General features: G+C 43.3%; 1 long non-coding RNA gene across 1 annotated transcript; it reads right to left on the bottom strand.

The window, feature by feature from the left end:
* Positions 1-5,251: 5,251 nt before the first annotated feature.
* On the bottom strand, positions 5,252-13,547 carry LOC308467836. The gene is made up of 2 exons (XR_013981331.1): positions 13,484-13,547; positions 5,252-5,887 (listed from the first exon to the last, which is right to left on the bottom strand). It is a non-coding gene; the product is annotated as an uncharacterized lncRNA (long non-coding RNA).
* Between the last annotated feature and the right edge of the window lie 3,966 nt (positions 13,548-17,513).

Genomic DNA, 17,513 nt, shown 5'->3' with positions numbered 1-17,513 from the left:
GGTGTGAGGAGGTCAGGGAAACAAGGAAATGAAATGTAAGACATGGAAAGATTGATTTGTTTTTTAAGTGTTTTTTATCTTTTTTCTGTATTTTGTATTTCGTATTTTTGTATTTTTGTATTTTCTTCTTATCTATGTAATTTCTTTTTTTTGAAACCTTAATAAATATCATTTAAAAAAAAGAAAAGAAAATGAGTCACAATTAGAAAGCTCTGGGACAACAAAACACTCGGACACAGTGCCTTTAAAGCACGGACCTGGGCCTAGGAAGCATGGGGCACCAGGTACCTGTGGCTGAGCCTTGAGAGACTGCTGTCCAAGGCGCTGAAGGGATTGAATACAAAGATGCAACTGTTAGAATGTCATAAAAGACAGCAATGTACAAAAGCGGGTGGCGACTTCCGGTTTGGATCGCAAGCAGCAGGGAGCGCGGAGAAGCAGCTGAAGGGCTTTTCCGAGCCTCACGCAGGCTTGGGGGCAACGCAAAGGCACTGCGACCCCCAAAATCTCAAGGGGGACACCCTTGAGGGATAAGCTATCCAGCAGCGTTGGAGTGGTTCTGATGTTTTTTCGGGTTTTTTCTCAAAGGACTCGAGAGCGACGGGACTGAGAAACGCGAATGGTAAGCTCTGCGGACCCCGTGTTGCGATGCCTCTAGCTCCCACTGGAAAAGCGACAAACCTCCGTAACTTTAAGAACAGAACCCTTAGTGTCTTTGGAGCAATTTTTGGCTAAAAAATCTGGACTATACACTAAGTGAGATCTGGATGCAAAAGGATTTAATTGAGGAGCCCGACCCGCTTTTCGGAGTGAAAAAGGCGCAGGATACATAGTCGTAAGAGTGAAGAAAGGAAGTGATTATTCACCTGCTGTAGAAACAGAAAAGTGAAAGTCCTCAGCAACCTTTAAGCGAGGCAAAGGAAACTAAATAATATAAAAGTAACGAAAAAGACCTTTAGAGACTTTGTATTCTTTTTGGGGAAGGCATTAAAAAATAAGAGGAACAATCTATAAATCTTAGCTAACTTCACTGGCGTGAGATACCACCTATAAATCATTTTCCAAAGGTTCTCCCTCAATGCCTTACACGCCGTGAACTTCATATTAACATTCCACAATTCATGCCACATTACAAAATCAATATTGTGACCAATATCCATGGCCCATTTGGTCATAGCCTCCTTCACCTCTTCGTCTTTTGTGTACCAATCCAATAAGAGATCATACATCCTAGACAAAGTTTTATTTTTACCTTCTATAACTTCCACATTAAATTTAGATTTTTTATCTTCAAATCCTAATTTCTTTTTGTCTTCTTTTAGCAAGTCGTTTACCTGGTGGTATTGCAACCACCCTGTAAATAAGTTCTTTACCTCTTCATAGGGTTTAAGTTTTATGCCCTGATCGGTTTTCCTGGTAAGTTCTTCATAAGTGGCTTTCCCCCCCCTCCATATTCGTTTTTTTGACACTCAGCACTTCTATTGGTGAAATCCACCAGGGTGTTTTCTTTTCCAGCAAATCTTTATTTCTTTCCCAAACTTGGAATATTGGTCCTCTAATTATATGATTTAGAAAGCCTCTATGAACTTTCACCTTCTCGTACCACAGGTACGAGTGCCACCCGTACCTGTTATCGAAGCCCTCTAAATCCAAAATATCAGTATTTTCCAGTTTTATCCAATCTTTCACCCACATTAAACACGCCGCTTCATAGTATAAACTCAAATCTGGTAATGAGAAACCTCCTCTCTCTTTTTTATCTACCAATATTTTCATTTTTATTCGCGGTCTTCTACCCTGCCAAATATATCTTGCCAAAGCCCTTTGCCACTCTTTGCACTGTTTCAGCCCCTTAATTACTGGAATAGTTTGAAACAAAAATAGCATTCTGGGCAAGACATTCATTTTGATAACTGATATCCTCCCCAAAAAAGAAAGTTTCAGTCTCTCCCAGATTTCTAGATCTTTCTTAATACTCTTCCAAGTAGCTTCATAGTTATCTTTATATAAGTTTATGTTTTTAGCTGTAATCCACACTCTGAGATATTTCACCTTCTTTGCTGCCATAATTCCGGTTTTTTGTTCTAATTCTACTATATCTTCTTTGCTTATATTTTTTGTCAACATTTTAGTCTTGTTCTTGTTGAGTTTAAGACCTGCCACTTTGCCGAACTCTTCTAATTTCTGTAATGCTTCTTGCAGACTATTCTTTGGGTCTTCCAATGTTAATACTATGTCATCCGTGAAAGCTTTCATTTTATATTCTTTACTTCCTACCTTCACTCCTTTGACCTCCGTTGTTTCCCTTAACTTCTTATTAAATACTTCCAGCACTGTTATAAATAGCAGGGGAGACAGAGGACATCCTTGCCTCGTCCCTTTAGCAATATCAAAAGATTCTGATATATTATTGTTTATTATAAGTTTGGCTTTTTGCTCTTGATAAATAGCTTCAATACCTTTTCTAAATCCTTCTCCAATCCCCATCATTTTCAAATTTTCCTTCATAAAGCGCCAAGAGATATTATCGAATGCCTTTTCGGCATCTATAAATATCAGCGCTGCCTGCTTATCTATTCTACTTTCCAAGTATTCAATAATATCTATCACGGTTCTTACGTTGTCTTTTAGTTGTCTCCCCGGTAGGAAACCTGCTTGGTCTTTATGGATTCTTTTATTTAACACTTTTTTTAGTCTTTCCGCCAGCACATCGGCAAATAGTTTATAATCGTTATTTAATAATGAAATCGGCCTGTAGTTTTTCACCTTGAGGCCATCCGCATCTTTTTTAGGGATTAAGGTAATGTAGGCTTCTTTCCAAGTATTTGGAATTTTCCCTTCTTTTAAGATGTTATTCATAACTTCACATAGTATTGGTGATAGTTGGTCACTTAATATTTTGTAATACTTGGCCGATATGCCATCTGGCCCTGGTGCTTTTCCTATTTTCATTTTCTTTATTGCTTTCCTGATCTCTTCTTCTGTAATTATCTGATTTAATTGTTCTCTTTCTTCAGTCGTTATTTGTGGCAAATGATGTTTTTCCAAATAACCTTCTATTTCATTATCTATTTCATTTTCTCTTTTATATAATTCCTTATAGTATTTCTGAAATATCTTTTTTATCTCTATTGGATCTTCCACTGTCCTTTCTCCATCCCTTATCTTACATATCATATTTTGTTTTTTCCTTTCTCTTAATTGCCACGCTAAGTATTTCCCTATCTTATTCGCTGATTCAAAGTTCTTTTGTTTCATCATTTTAATCCTCCATTCAATCTCCTGGTTCACTATCATAGAAAATTGAGCTTGTAGCATCTTTATATTTTGTTTTATTATTTCATCTCCTGGTTTAATAGTTAGCTGTCTTTCATTCTCCATAAGATGTAATAAAATTTCTTCTTTCTTTTTCTCTTTTTCTTTTTTTAGGTGGATATTTTTCTGGATTAGGAAGCCTCTCATAACGGCCTTTTCTGCATCCCATACCATTTCTATAGATATTCCTTTGTTTAGATTCCAATTGAAATATTCTTTGATTGTCTCTTTCGCCTTGTTTATTATCTTTTGGTCATTAAATAAATTTTCATTCATTCTCCATCTGAATGTTCTAGAATCCTTTCCCTTTATCTCCATATATACTGGATTATGGTCTGATATGGTTTGTGGGAGAATTTCTGATTTAAGTAAACTTTGCGTCAGTTCCTTCGAGATCCGGATATAATCTATTCTCCCCCAACTCTGGTTTGGGTTTGAGAAGAAGGTAAACTGTTTTATAGTAGGGTTTTTAAATCTCCAGGCATCAATTAATCCCATATTATCCACCAAATCAAAGAAGGTTCTAGGTAATTTACCTTCCTTCATTTCTTGCTTTTTTGTTGATCTATCTAAGTTCGGTAGAACCACTCCATTGAAATCCCCCATCAATATCAATTTTTGTTCCATCCAGTCTATTAACTTATTACCCAATTCCAAAAAAACCCCAGACTTTTTATCGTTAGGCGCATATATTCCGGCGACAATTATCTTTTCTCCTTGAAAAGTGATTTCTACTACTATCATTCTTCCCTCTTTGTCTTTATAAATTAATTTTGGGTCAAGCTTTTCTTTTATATATAGTACCACTCCTCTTTTCTTAACATTATCTGATGCCACAAAATCCAACCCTAATCTCTTATTGCTTAAGATTCTTTTATGCTTCTTTGTTACATGGGTCTCTTGTAGACAAATTAAATCAAGGTTCCTCTTTAATAATACGTGGGCAATCTGGTTCCTTTTATTTTTATTATTAAGCCCGTTCACATTCCACGACAGTATTTTTAAAGCCATGGTTGATATACAGTAAATAGGTTATCAAATCTAAGTTAGATCTACTGTTCCTTATCTTCTGTCTCTTCCTCTTCTTTTTCTTCTCCTGAATTTTCCTCCTCTTTTCCCTCTCCACTCCCTCCATCTCCACCCCTCTCTCCCCCCATCTGCTCCCCCCCTTCCTCCCATCCCCCCATCCTTCCCAGTTCCTTTTCGTACCTTCTTGCAAATTTTTCCAGCTCCAGAGGACTGGATAGTTTAAATCTTTTTTCCTTAAAATAGAATGAAATCCCTTCCGGGAATTCCCATCTATATTGGATCCCATTTTTCTTCAACTGGTTGGTTATTTTTTTATAACCGTCTCTCCTTCGAAGAAATCTTGAAGGAATCTCTTTAAATATAATAATTGGTTTTCCCTGAATACACAACTTTTTGTTATAGTTCTGTTTCAGTACTTCATTCCTCATGTCCAAAGAGTTGAACTCCTGGCAGTTTCTTCCCTCTAGCTTTAGCGGATTTTACTTTTATCCGAAAGATGTTTGCTATTGAATATCCCATATCCTCTTCTTTCATATCTAACCAAGCTGCCAGTTCTTTAACCAGTTTAGATCTTATGTTTTCATTTGGGTCCTCTGGGATCCCCCTGAATTTCAGATTTGATTGTTTCTGTCTCATCTGAGTCATTGCCATACTGTCCAACAGTTCTTCCCGTATTTTATTTATCTCCTTGACCTCTATTTTAAGCCTATCCCAGGGGTCTGCAACCTTTAAGACAAAAAGAGCCACTTGGACCCGTTTCCAAAGAAAAACAACAACTGGGAGCCGCAAAACCATTGTGACATTTAAAACAAATATAACACTGCATATATTGTTTCTTACCTTAATGCTATATATACAGGATCGTGCAGTCAGCTGTCAATCTCAAGAAAAAAAGGACAAATTAATAGCTAATTAAAATATTTAATTTACAACCAGGTAACCAGGTTAATGGGACTTTTGCTCCTGAACCTCAGTGTTCAGTGTCTGCACATCAGGGCTGTAAGACGTCACCTTCATTTTCACACAGGCTTGCAAGCTGTCATCTGTGAGGCGTGATCGATGTTTGTTTTTAATATAGTTCATGTTGGAGAAGACCTGCTCACATACATATGTGGAACCGAAGATCGACAGGACTCCAAATGCATACTTTTTCATGTTTATATAAGTGTTGGGGATGGCATTCCATGTTTCGAATACAAGCTTGTCCTGTTTGGGAAGGTTTTCAATATCACTCCATTTATGATTCTGAGCCAGAATGGCCTTCTGACGGGCAACATCCTCAAGAGTAGCGGTCAAGCATTTGAACTTGGACACCCATATATCTTTGTCGGCTATATCGGCCAGTTCCAGCTCAAGATCAGGTTGACTTACACCTGCAAATGCAGTCATATTCAATAGGGATGGATCGATCGCCAGGGGAGTGACAGGGAAGGATAATGTGTTTTTTTCCTCTCTGAACCCACAGAATCGTTTCCCAAACGAGCTTTGCATTGCGGTGATTGCAGACTTGAAATATTCCAAATTTATCGTATCATGACTTTGTCTGAACTCTCTCAAAGAGGGAAAGTAAGACAGTGTACCTCTCTGGAAATCTTTGACAAACACTGTCAACTTGCGCTCGAATGCCAAAACCTCCTCCAGCATGTGCAGGGCTGTGCCTCCTTTCCCCTGAAGGGTTGTATTTAGTGTGTTTAGATGGGCTGTCATGTCTACCATAAAATGTAATTTTTCCAGCCACTCTGGCTGTTCCAGCTCAGCAAAGGTGAGCTCTTTGCTGGCCAGGAAGGTTTTTACTTCTTCCAAACATGTGACAAAGTGTTTTAGCACCTCGCCTCTGGACAACCACCGGACCTTGTTGTGGAGCAGGAGGTCAGAATATGTGCTTTCCACCTCATGCAATAGCAAACAAAACTGGCGGTGGTTTAAACCCTTTGCCATTATCTTTTTAACAATCTGAATGACCACATCCATCCATCACTTTTGTGCATTTGGGGGGAAATGTTTGAGCACACAATGCCTCTTGGTGCAGGATGCAATGAAATGACAGCAGCGTTCTACCCAGCGCCTTCTGCAGTAGAGCCACAAAGCCCTTCTGTGCTCCTCTCATGCTCGGTGCCCCATCAGTAGCCACTGAGACCAGGTGGTTGGTGTTTATTTTTTTAGCACTTAAAAAGTCCAGGACAGCCTTACAGATATCCTCACCTTTTGTTTGGTCTTTTATTTTTATTTTTTTAAAATAATATTTATTAATAATTTCAGAATTACAGAAAAAAATAAAAAACAAAAAACAACACTACAATACATAAAAAGAAGAAAAAACGCAAAACATAAAAACCAATACAACAACACAGCAAAAAATAAAAATAAAAAAGAGGAAAGAAAGACACAAATCCCATATTACATATCTTTAACTTCCATTTGCTTGTTTCGTTGACCTCCTCACACCTCCCTTTTTGTATTCTAGTTTAGTTAGTTATTTCAGCAAATTCTTTCCATCTTTCTCAATTTTTATTACATAATTTATCTTAACAATTTAACCTATTAATTAACTCGATAGATCCTTCCCATCTTTCCCCATATTCTGTTATTCAAATTACCTTAATTTATTTAACCTTATCTTACCATAAAATACCTTAAAGCTTAAAACTTAATACTCAGTTATACATAGCTCCTGATATCATTTCTACTAGAGTCATATAGTTTCATTCCAACATTTCCCCTAATATTCATTAATTTTAAGCTAATTCCCTAAATAAAAATTTTCTTTATAAATTTTCTTCCAATCTTCATCCAACGTCTCCTCTTCCTGGTCTCGGGTCGTGTCAGTCCTTACTGTCTATTCCATCTAGTCCATCAACCTGGAAGTCTTATGTCCGAGGCCCTTAAGTCTCTTCCATGTCCCTTCTGCAGATCTTCTTCTTCTTCTTGTTTATACTTGCACTTTTCCTTGTCTTTTGTTGGTCTCTTTCTTAATTTCTTTCCTTTCTCATTGAGGAGTAGGTCTCTGGGGGGTTCCAACCCAAAATTATCTCCGTCTCCCTTCATCAAACCAGCCCATTCCCCACAGTCCCACTCCCCACAGTCATCAATATAATCCAAAAAATATTTATGAGCATATTTCAAAGTCTCTCCAGAGTTAAGAGCCTCCTCAGCTCCAGACTCCCCCTGGCCCACTCCAACTTCAATCTTCAAAAACAGCGGCTTATGCTCCTGTAGGGCCTTGGGTCTCTCCATTTGTATTATTTGAGGTGCAACCGCAGCCTCCTCCATTATCTTCTGCACTTGCCCAATCAATACAGGTTCCTGAGTTGGTCCCTGGATGGTTTCTGTATCACTATTCACTATTTGTCCACAGTTATTGGCCACAACAGTCATCAAATCCATTTTCTCATTCATCAAATCCATCTTCTCATGCATCTGTTCCAACAAAGCACTTGTCTTGCATAAAGCAAGCACCAAAACTTCCTCCCAGCTCATATTTAGTCAAGGTCAAAAGGACTAATCCCACGATCTTAATCTCACAGCTGTGGAGTCCTCAAGTAGACTGCAGCAACAATTTAGCAGGCTCCCTCTAGAGGAGACAATTTCTATTTGTATCCATCTTTTTAAGGCAAGGCCAACAAAGGAAAATTACTTTCATTTTTCAGATATTTTGTTTCTTTAGAATGCAAAAGGCAACATTGGAATCAGTTTATTTCTCTTCTTTAGCTATCTGTCAAAGTATTCCATTCACAGTCAATGAACCTCTCCAACAATTTCTGTCTCTGACACCCCGTTCCCAGATTAGAGACGGTGGAAACTCTTGAGATTTACACCGGACAAGAGTGTAAACAGAGACTGAACATGGAGCCTGGCACACTTCCCTTGCGAAACTCTGCAAGCTATCCGTGCCTCCTGCAAAAGTCCTCCTCAGGCCTCTTTCTCTTGCCGGTAGCAGAGCGAAACACAGCGGTGAGAAGCAAAGTGCAGCACGTGTGGAATAAATCAGAGCAGACACAAGGCAGTCCTTATCTCCTCTTGCCTTTAATCATGAAGAATAACATCATAAATTCAGACCTGGCGAGAACTGACACATTCTCCCTCTCGCATGGCGTCCGAGAGTCAGACTGAAACACTCAGAGTCAAAACCCCTCCCTTAAGTGTTTCTAACCACGCCTCAGGAAAAAGACGTTACCAGAACTCTTTAACTCTGTGAGTTCTGAAACCATTAACACCCCCTCTCGTCACGAATCCTGAGGGAAACTGTGAACCCCTATTTACAGACCTCTTTGAGTTCAACTTACCTCCCATTGCCTTTTGCCTCCCACTGGCATCTATCCCAGGCAATTGTTGAATCCCTTCCACACTCCCAGAATCACACTGTGCGAAACCAACCCACGCACTGGTGACCTGAAACCTCTCCGGTGGAATCCCCTTTGTGGTCCGAGTTGACCGCCGGACCACAACCTCGGGCGCTCCTCCTGACCCACTGGGGTCAGCAAGTGTGTCTCCAGCAAGCTCAGAAGACTCCCCCTCTGACTTGCTGCGTCTTCGGGCCTCTTGCACTTGGCTAACAGGAGATGAAGGCTCACTCTTGGGTTCTCTCTTAACCTGTGGAGAAACCCACCCCTGTGCTTGACCATCATCAGAAACCTGGTCTTCAGCAACAGGCTCCGCCTCTGCCTCTCCTTCCTCCCTTTCTTCCTCCTCAGAATCGGACAAGCATTCTGAGAGAAAATCAGAACCATACCTAGGTTGTGACCAACCATCCTGCTCAAAGAACTCAGCATGCTTGCTGACCAGCAGTGTGGTCTGATCACCCTCTGGGTATGCAAACTTCCACCCATTTGTTGAAGGGTCATACCCACAGAAAATCATGTCCTGGTACCTAGGACCACCCTCCTTCCGTTGCGCTGTTGGTATTGGCACTGAAGCCTTGGAACCAAACGAACGGAAGAAACGCACCTGTGGCTTCCTCTTGTGCAACAGAAAATACGGTGTGTCACCTACATCGTGATTGTAGGACCTGTTAAAAATATAGCTGGCAAACTTCCCAGCCTCACTCCAAAAGCCCTGAGGCAGCCCAGAGTCACACAGTAAAACCCTGACAACTTCAGCCAGTGCTTCACTCCTGTGCTCTGCCACGCCTCTCTCTTGAGGAGACTTTGCACCCGTCACCTGGTGACGAATTCCCTTTTCCTTGAAGAACTCCTTCAGAGCAGACCCAGTGAACTGTGACCCACGGTCGCTCCTGAACTCTTGCACCTTGGTGGAGAACCTTAGTTCTACCTCCGCAACCCAATCCTGGATGAGTTGCGCCGCCTCTCTCTGCGACCTGAGAGAAAAAGACCATAAATTCTGAGTAAAATCATCCGCTATCAATAGCAGATACCTGGCCCCACCCAGACTCTCACACTTCATTGGTCCTGTAAGGTCTGTGTGAATCAACTCAAAAGGTTTTGTGGTTACCCTCTTTACCCCGGGAAACCTGCACCTTTGAACCTTGCTGCATGCCCTGCACACTGGGGATCCCTCACATGGCGTGATTTTACAACCTTTGGTGCAGCCTGGCAACCTCTTAACATCTTCCAGACAAGTATGAGACATTCTCTTGTGCCATACATGAACACATGAATCATGGCTGGGAACACTAGCACACTGCGCCTGTGCTTTCCCTGCATTCCCACCACCCTCCAGAGGTGTTTCCAGAACAAAGAGATTGTCCTTGCTCTCCACGTTGACAAGTTGCCTCCCCCCTCTGAAAATGGAACAGGTATCATTTTCAAAACAAATTTTGTATCCCTGCTTCGCCAGAGCAGAAATCGATAACAGGCAACACTTCATCCCGGGTACAATGAAGCACTCCAGCTCCGCCTGCAAAACAGAAACATATACATTTGCGACTTTAGATACATTTCGTTTTGTCCTGTCAGCTAATTTACAAGTCATTCCAGCCAAAACAGCTCTGCAATTCCGCAGCTCCCCAGCAGATGGCGTTATCAGGTGATGACTCGCTCCTGAGTCCAACACCCACTTCACAGTTGTGTCCCTGCTGGCATTGCTCTGTAGCGTTGCCATGCCAACAAACGTCTGGCTGCACCTGTCCTTGACAGCGTCCGTAACCGCAGCATCCTGCGTTCCTCTGAAGACTGGACTTATCTCAGAGTTCCCAGACAGCTCTGCAGCACGTATCTCCCTCTGCAGCAGATGGCTGGCCTTGAAGCCTTTAGCACTTTTCTGTTTCCCAGGCTTCGACTCACGACGCAAACAACTCTTGGCAACCTTTGGAAAAAGAGGTTTCTCTGAGCTTTTACTGCTCACCGCCCCCCCACTGCTCACAGGGCTCCCAGGACGCTTTCCTGCACCCCCAGTGATGGGTAAAGGGCCCCCAGCAGCTTGCCTCTCTCCAAGCTCCTCACGCAGACATGTTGCATCACCCACGCAGCTTTCAGACTCTGCTAAACCAGCAGCAGCAGCAGCAGTGGCAATAGTCCCTTCGCCCCCCTCAGGGATCCCACAGCCTTTCCCAGCTGTGCACCGGCTTTCCGTGCTTTCTTGCCTTTCTTCCTGACCTGATGCAGCCATCTCCCGGCCCTTGCTTGTGCCCCCACCTTTACACGCTTCCTGGAGAGCTACCCAAGCGACCTCAGGCTTCCTTGCATCCAGAAAAATAGGCCTCAAATCAGCACTCACGTTATCAGCCAGAAAAGTAAGCACACGCTCCTCAGCTTCACGTTGGCTTTCAACCGCCTCAGCTGACGTAGACATCGGCGTGACTGTTTCCCAGAGCTTGGCTCCAACTAGGGACAATTCTGCTAAATAACTCCACTCTAACCACGAGTTAAGAGTTAATTTCGCACACGGCAGCTTAAGCTCAAAGCCGTGTTCCTGGGACTGAGCCATCTCCTCCTTCCCGGGGGCTAAGCTTACTCACGTCTCCCGGCTCCGGCAGATCGGCTTCTCCTCCCAGCGAGCTCCTTCCAGCTTCAAAGACACAGCTCCAGAGCTCCAGCTGGACCCCAGCAACTTTCCTGCTGGCTTCCCCCACACGTGGGACGTTCCTGCAATGCTTCAAAGCTTTGGCGAGCATCCATAACCTCTTGAGATTTACACCGGACAAGAGTGTAAACAGAGACTGAACATGGAGCCTGGCACACTTCCCTTGCGAAACTCTGCAAGCTATCCGTGCCTCCTGCAAAAGTCCTCCTCAGGCCTCTTTCTCTTGCCGGTAGCAGAGCGAAACACAGCGGTGAGAAGCAAAGTGCAGCACGTGTGGAATAAATCAGAGCAGACACAAGGCAGTCCTTATCTCCTCTTGCCTTTAATCATGAAGAATAACATCATAAATTCAGACCTGGCGAGAACTGACACATTCTCCCTCTCGCATGGCGTCCGAGAGTCAGACTGAAACACTCAGAGTCAAAACCCCTCCCTTAAGTGTTTCTAACCACGCCTCAGGAAAGAGACGTCACCAGAACTCTTTAACTCTGTGAGTTCTGAAACCATTAACAGAAACTTATCCTTCTTCACTCCCTCTCCTGCAGGCGTTACACAAAGTCCCCCCCCCTTCTCTCCTGCCTCCAAGGGGGTCTCAGTAGCTATAAATGAAGGAAATTTAGGCTTTTTTAACGACTTTCCAGGCTTTAGCTTACAAGGTTTTTGCTTCAGTCTATATAGAAAAAGCGGAAGGCGGACTTCCTGTTTTGAACCTTCCCGCTTCGATGTCAAATTAAGATATTTCTTGATCCAATTTTCCGTTTCTACTCACGGGTACTTGTTTTAAATCCAATTGTCCACAGGAAAAAGTCAGCGCTCTCCGGCGATGGCTGTGCGGCTTCACTCCGTGAAAGTAGCAGTCAGTTCGCAGCACCGCGCCGCTCACCCCACTTCACTCCGGAATCCCGAAAAGGGGTTCCCCGTGAGTAGGGGGCGCTCCTGGTGCCCTGCCGAACCCCACGTTCCCAGGCTTCCTCCGCCTGGGATTTCTAGCGGGTCCCCACCTTCGCCGCGGCGGGAAGACCCAGTTTCCACGGAGCCAGTTCCTCCGGTCGGAGGAACTCCGCCATTCGCCAATGGCGCTAACCCGGAAGTCCACCCCTTGTTTGGTCTTTTAGTGGTATCAGCTCAATCAGTTCTTCCTGTGGCCCAAAAGAGTTCAAATATCGGCAGAACAGCGCTATTTGTTCAATATCACCTTTATCTTTGGACTCATCACAGGCGATGGAGTACGCCACAGCTGAATTAATGTCTTGAATTTGCTGTTTGCGAATGTTTTCTGCCATTTTTAGGGTTCTGTCTTTAACAGTCTTCGCAGACAGAGGCATGTCTTTGATTTTCTGCACAATTTCATTCTTGTTTTTGAAGTCCATGTATAGATGTTCCGAAATCTTAATGAATGCTTCTTTTATATACTCTCCATCTGTGAACGGCTTCCCGTGCTTGACTATTTCCTGAGCGGCTACAAAACTAGCATATGTTGTGGAATTTGCAGACTTCACCCAATTCTTGAAATTATTTTTGCTCCTATCAACCTTCCTCATAAGTTCTGCAACGGCTTTTCGTCTCTCATCTCCATCTGGATATTTTTCAGTAAAGGCTGTGTGTTTATTCTGGAAATGTCTTGCAATATTTGACTTTTTGTTGTTTGCAAATTTCTCACCACTTATTAAGCATACTGGTAAACCAGTCTTGTCAGTAAAGAATGCAAATGATTCTGTCCATGTATCATTCAACATTCTGTTTTCTTCAGAAATTTTTCTTTTCTTGCCTTTATCCATGGCTGGCCTACCGGGGGTCCAAAACAGGGACGTAATTAGAAATCAGAGGGCCCCATAGCAAAATTTGCTATGCCCAATAATCAATGCCCCAAAATGCCATAGAAAATTAATCAGGGCCCCAGTGTACCATAAATCATAATCAGTGCCTGATGTAAATAATAATTAATAATGAGGGCCCAATGTCATCCTCGTCATTATAAAAATAACTTTTTTGACACTTTTTTATTATTTCTTTGTTTGACCCCTCAGAATTACTCCCCCTCATAGAAATAAACGTTAAATTAACAAGTTACCTTTTTTGAGTGTGTGTTCTTCACTCCCCTTCAAAACAGTGACCAGCGTACATGCCTCCTTTCAATGCAGCCTGCTTACAAAGGCGGGACGACAAAGACCGGCAAGAAGCTGTTGCATAACGTTCCCCAAGGAAAGCGTTAGCTATTCACTGAACTTTCCCCTGCTTAAGTTTAAAAAGGGGCTTCAAGCAACTAAAAAGGGGCTTCAGGCAACTAACTCCCACGTGGATGGCGGCTGCCTCAGAAGACCACGTGGAAAAATAAGATGGCTGCCGGGACGATCCGGTTACCCAGCAACAGCACAGCTGCTTCCGACGCTTTTAGAGCCTCAACCTTCCGCGTTAAAGAAAGCAGCCCGCAAAGCAAGCGTTGGAGCGCCGAAACCACCTCACCCCCACAAGGAGAATGCTGCGCGTGTGACCAAATAGCGAGGACTTACGTTGCTAGAGACAAGCCCCAACGCTACCACAAGCCTCCCTCTCTTCGCGCCGCCCAGCCTCCCAAGAAAAAACCCCCGCTTCAAACGGTCACAAAGCACAAATTCCACGCGACCGCGACTTGAAATAATAGTACCCCACAACCTGATCCGCCAGGCGCGCCGAGTCCTCCCCAGGAAAGGTAAAATGCGGCGATGAGCTTGCGTAGCGCGCTGGGCTCCCAGCGGCAAATCGACTTGGCTAGGCAGCAAGCAATCCAAACGGAGAGGTTTTCGGCGCGATCAAGGCGCCCCCGGTAGATAAGCGAGTGATCCACTCGTAAGCGGCTTTTTGCCTGTTTCCACCCGGAAAATGCGCCTCCTCCCCTCGCCTCCGCCCCGGAGCCGTGGCAAAGGTGCTAAAGAGACGCATGCGGCTCCGGAGTCGCGGGTTGCCGACCCCTGGCCTATCCATATCCTTCCTACTTTCTTTCATATCTTTTTGCACCCTCTTCATTGAGTCCTCAAGAGCGTTGGATCTTACCGTCAAATCTTTTACTTTTCCTGTCAGCTCTCCCACCACCCCCTCCAATCTCTTATCCAATGTATCCTGTACTTCTAATAACTTTTTCTCGATATATTGTTCATTATGTTTAAATTCTTTCCTTATTTCCACCATTAAGCTGTCATAGTCCTAGATTTCTTTCCCTTCTTTCCCATTTTCTTTATCTGGATGGTCTCCTTTCTACTGGCATTCCCACCCCTTTTTCATTTTGTATTTCAGCTTATATTAATTAACTAGTAAAAAATTTTCACCCCTAGAGGTCGCTAAACTGAGATATTGACTTTCTCTATTCTTCCGATGTAGTTCTTCCCATGTAGTTCCCCTCTACCCCCACACGGCGGCGCCTTAATTGCTTTCCAAGACTTAACTCTTAAAATACGAAAAATACAAAGAAGAAGAAGAGGGAAGGAGAGGGGAGAACAACAACAAGAAACCGAGAAAAAAAGGGGGGAGGGGGAAGACACACAACCAAAAAGTTCTCAGGAACAGGAACAGGATACGAGGTGAGTCTCAATGCAAGAGCAGAAACGGGGAAGAGAGGCGGAGTCAAGTGGAAGGAGCTCCACGAGGAGAGGAGCTTCCCGGGGTAACGGAAGGTCTTGCCGAAAAGTCCTACTTAAGCCTTCCTTTCTTTTCCCCTTATCTGTTTGTCCCCAGTCTCTTCCGACTAAAGCGGTAATTCAGTCGCTTAAAGTGCAGCGTCCATCTTCTCCTAATTGGTTGTTGTTGTGTACCACTTTAAAGAAGGAGGAGGAAACAAGTGTGAAATGGCGGCGGAGAGTCCCACTGTATTCTCAAACTCTCCTCATACAGTTCATGTTCTCCTCCCAAACCTCCTTAAAGAGACGCTGCCTCTCAGTGTTTCAGTTCCTCTTATTTCCAGTTCAATTTTTAGTCCTTCAGACTCCTCAAGCATAAAACAATCACTGTTTAAACGTGGGAGGCAGAAATCACAGTTTAAGCACTATTTAAAACAGGCACTGTTTAAACAGGCAAGCAAGAGGGTTGATTGCAGGGTCTCACTTATGTGTCCCAAACTAGTCGCTGGCATAACGCACTCCGACCTGGACAAACAAAGAATTTCCATTCACTTCTCTCTAGTCCATTAAGATATTTTCAGTCATTTCGTTGCCTCAGATTTCTTATACTTTGTATCCGAGGTCTCTCCGCTACACCCACTTAGCTGTTACTTTCTTACCTTCTCTCCTCTCCCAGCCTTCCGCTATACTCCATTTTACTCTTACCGCTGCAGTGGACTCCTTCTCCTTTCTCCCCACGTCTTCTTATTCCGCTGGTTTTCCTGGCCAAATTTCTGTTTGTTGTTGCTTTCGTTGCCTTATTTACATCCAGCTTCTTAACTGCTGTTGGAGGCTCACCGCTTTCACTCGGAGCCTGAGGCTTCACAGCACGGGGTTTGTTGCTTCCCCTCGTGTTGCAGCTCAAATCCTGTTAAAAACTAAAAAACAGGAGAGCACACGCAGCACCACCGGGTACTCTGTCCCCCAGGATAATCCTCCTGAGGTTTCAAGGTTCACGAAGCCTTCATGATGCCTCTGGACCCCCGTGTTGTTCGGGACCCCCCCGGAGGGTAGCCTCGTGCTCCTTTTTCATGGCTGCGGCTCACCGGAAGTCTCAGGCCTTTTCTCTCTCAGCGGCCATCTTCTAATAACTGCATTTTCTTGAGCTTTCTCTAGAGAAGGGGCTGTTTTGTATATTGGAGCAGAATAGTGAATTAGCTCTCATGTTTTGTGTAAAGCAAGCCCTTGTTAAGTACCGTCAGCTGAATTGGGCTTGTGCCCAGATCTTAGCACACTAACCGATGAAACAGGTGAGGGTAACCTCTGGCCCTCCAGACGTTGCTGAACTACAATTCTCATCATCCTGCCCATTGGCAATGCTGGCTGGGGCTGAGGAATTTCAAGGAAGCTTTCGACTTGCCCCTACACCTACCTACCCACTGAACGAAGGAGCAAGAAAGCAAAAGGCAAGTTCAGAATTCCAGAGTTTTCCAAATTGTGGGATGTAAACACAGGAGCAGTCAATGACAACATTCTGAGAGTGTACATGTTAGAACATGGGGAGGGATGTCTGTCCAGCAAGCAGGTAAACTTCCTGGGATGGACTTCCTCCGCATGTGACCTCACCTGTGCAGGTAAATGATAAAAGCACAGGGCAGGCAGCCATCTCTCTCTCTCTGCCATTTTTCTTTCGAAGAAGAAGCATCTAAAGATGCTCTCTTGGCTCTCAGCCAAGAGAGGAGGAAAGGACTATCTTGCTATAAGATAGATTCTGAATGTATGTAACCTTTTTAAGCCTGTCTGCCTTCTGGGATCATATTGTGAACAGAACGTGAGTAAACTCTTTTATGCTTTTATAAAGACTGTGTCGTGTCTTGTATTTTAAGAGGGAACAAAAGGGGAAATTACCAGGGTAATTATTATAGAGGTTCTAGCGAACCTGTGCACACGTTACCGTTGCGAACTTAAAGGGGGAATGTTTATAAACTCTGCTGATATTTTGGAAACTTGTTAGCACAAGTTGGATTAGGATATAATCTCACAATATATCCTCTCCTGCACCCCTTAACATTCCCACAAAGGGTTATTGGCCCCAGTATTGCATATTTCTGCGTATTTTTGAAGGATTGCATTGGATTGTGATTTTGAGTTGAGTAGTATTTTTCTGAGTTAACTTCCTGGTAAGCACATGGTCCTTTGTTCCATTGTGCAGTGGGGATTAAGCAACCCCCCCTTTCCTCAGAGTTCACAGTGACCCAAGGCAGTGAAGAATTGTTTTGCATTTTGAGATTTTTGAGATTTTGATTTTAAAACTTTGAGAAATTTTGAAATTTTGAAGAATTTTCAAATTTTGGATTTTAAGATGGCTAGAGCAGCTTTTGATAGTGATGCAAAGCTAGGAATGCCTGTGCTGAATGAACACAATTTCATACACTGGAAGCAGCACTTGATAGCATGTTTAGATTATAAGCACATTTTGGAAGCTTTAGACCCTCAACCTACGGGATCGTCTGAGGGAGATTTAGCCAAGATAAGTGCTTGGAAACGCATGAACAGCGAAGCTAGACACATAATTTTGAGTGGACTTCGTGATGAGCAGCTATCATTAATAAATAGTACAGA

The sequence above is a fragment of the Podarcis pityusensis genome (assembly GCF_964106645.2).
Source record: "Podarcis pityusensis genome assembly, chromosome: W".
Taxonomy (NCBI): Eukaryota; Metazoa; Chordata; class Lepidosauria; order Squamata; family Lacertidae; genus Podarcis; species Podarcis pityusensis.
This window is presented reverse-complemented; position numbering and strand designations above follow the sequence as displayed.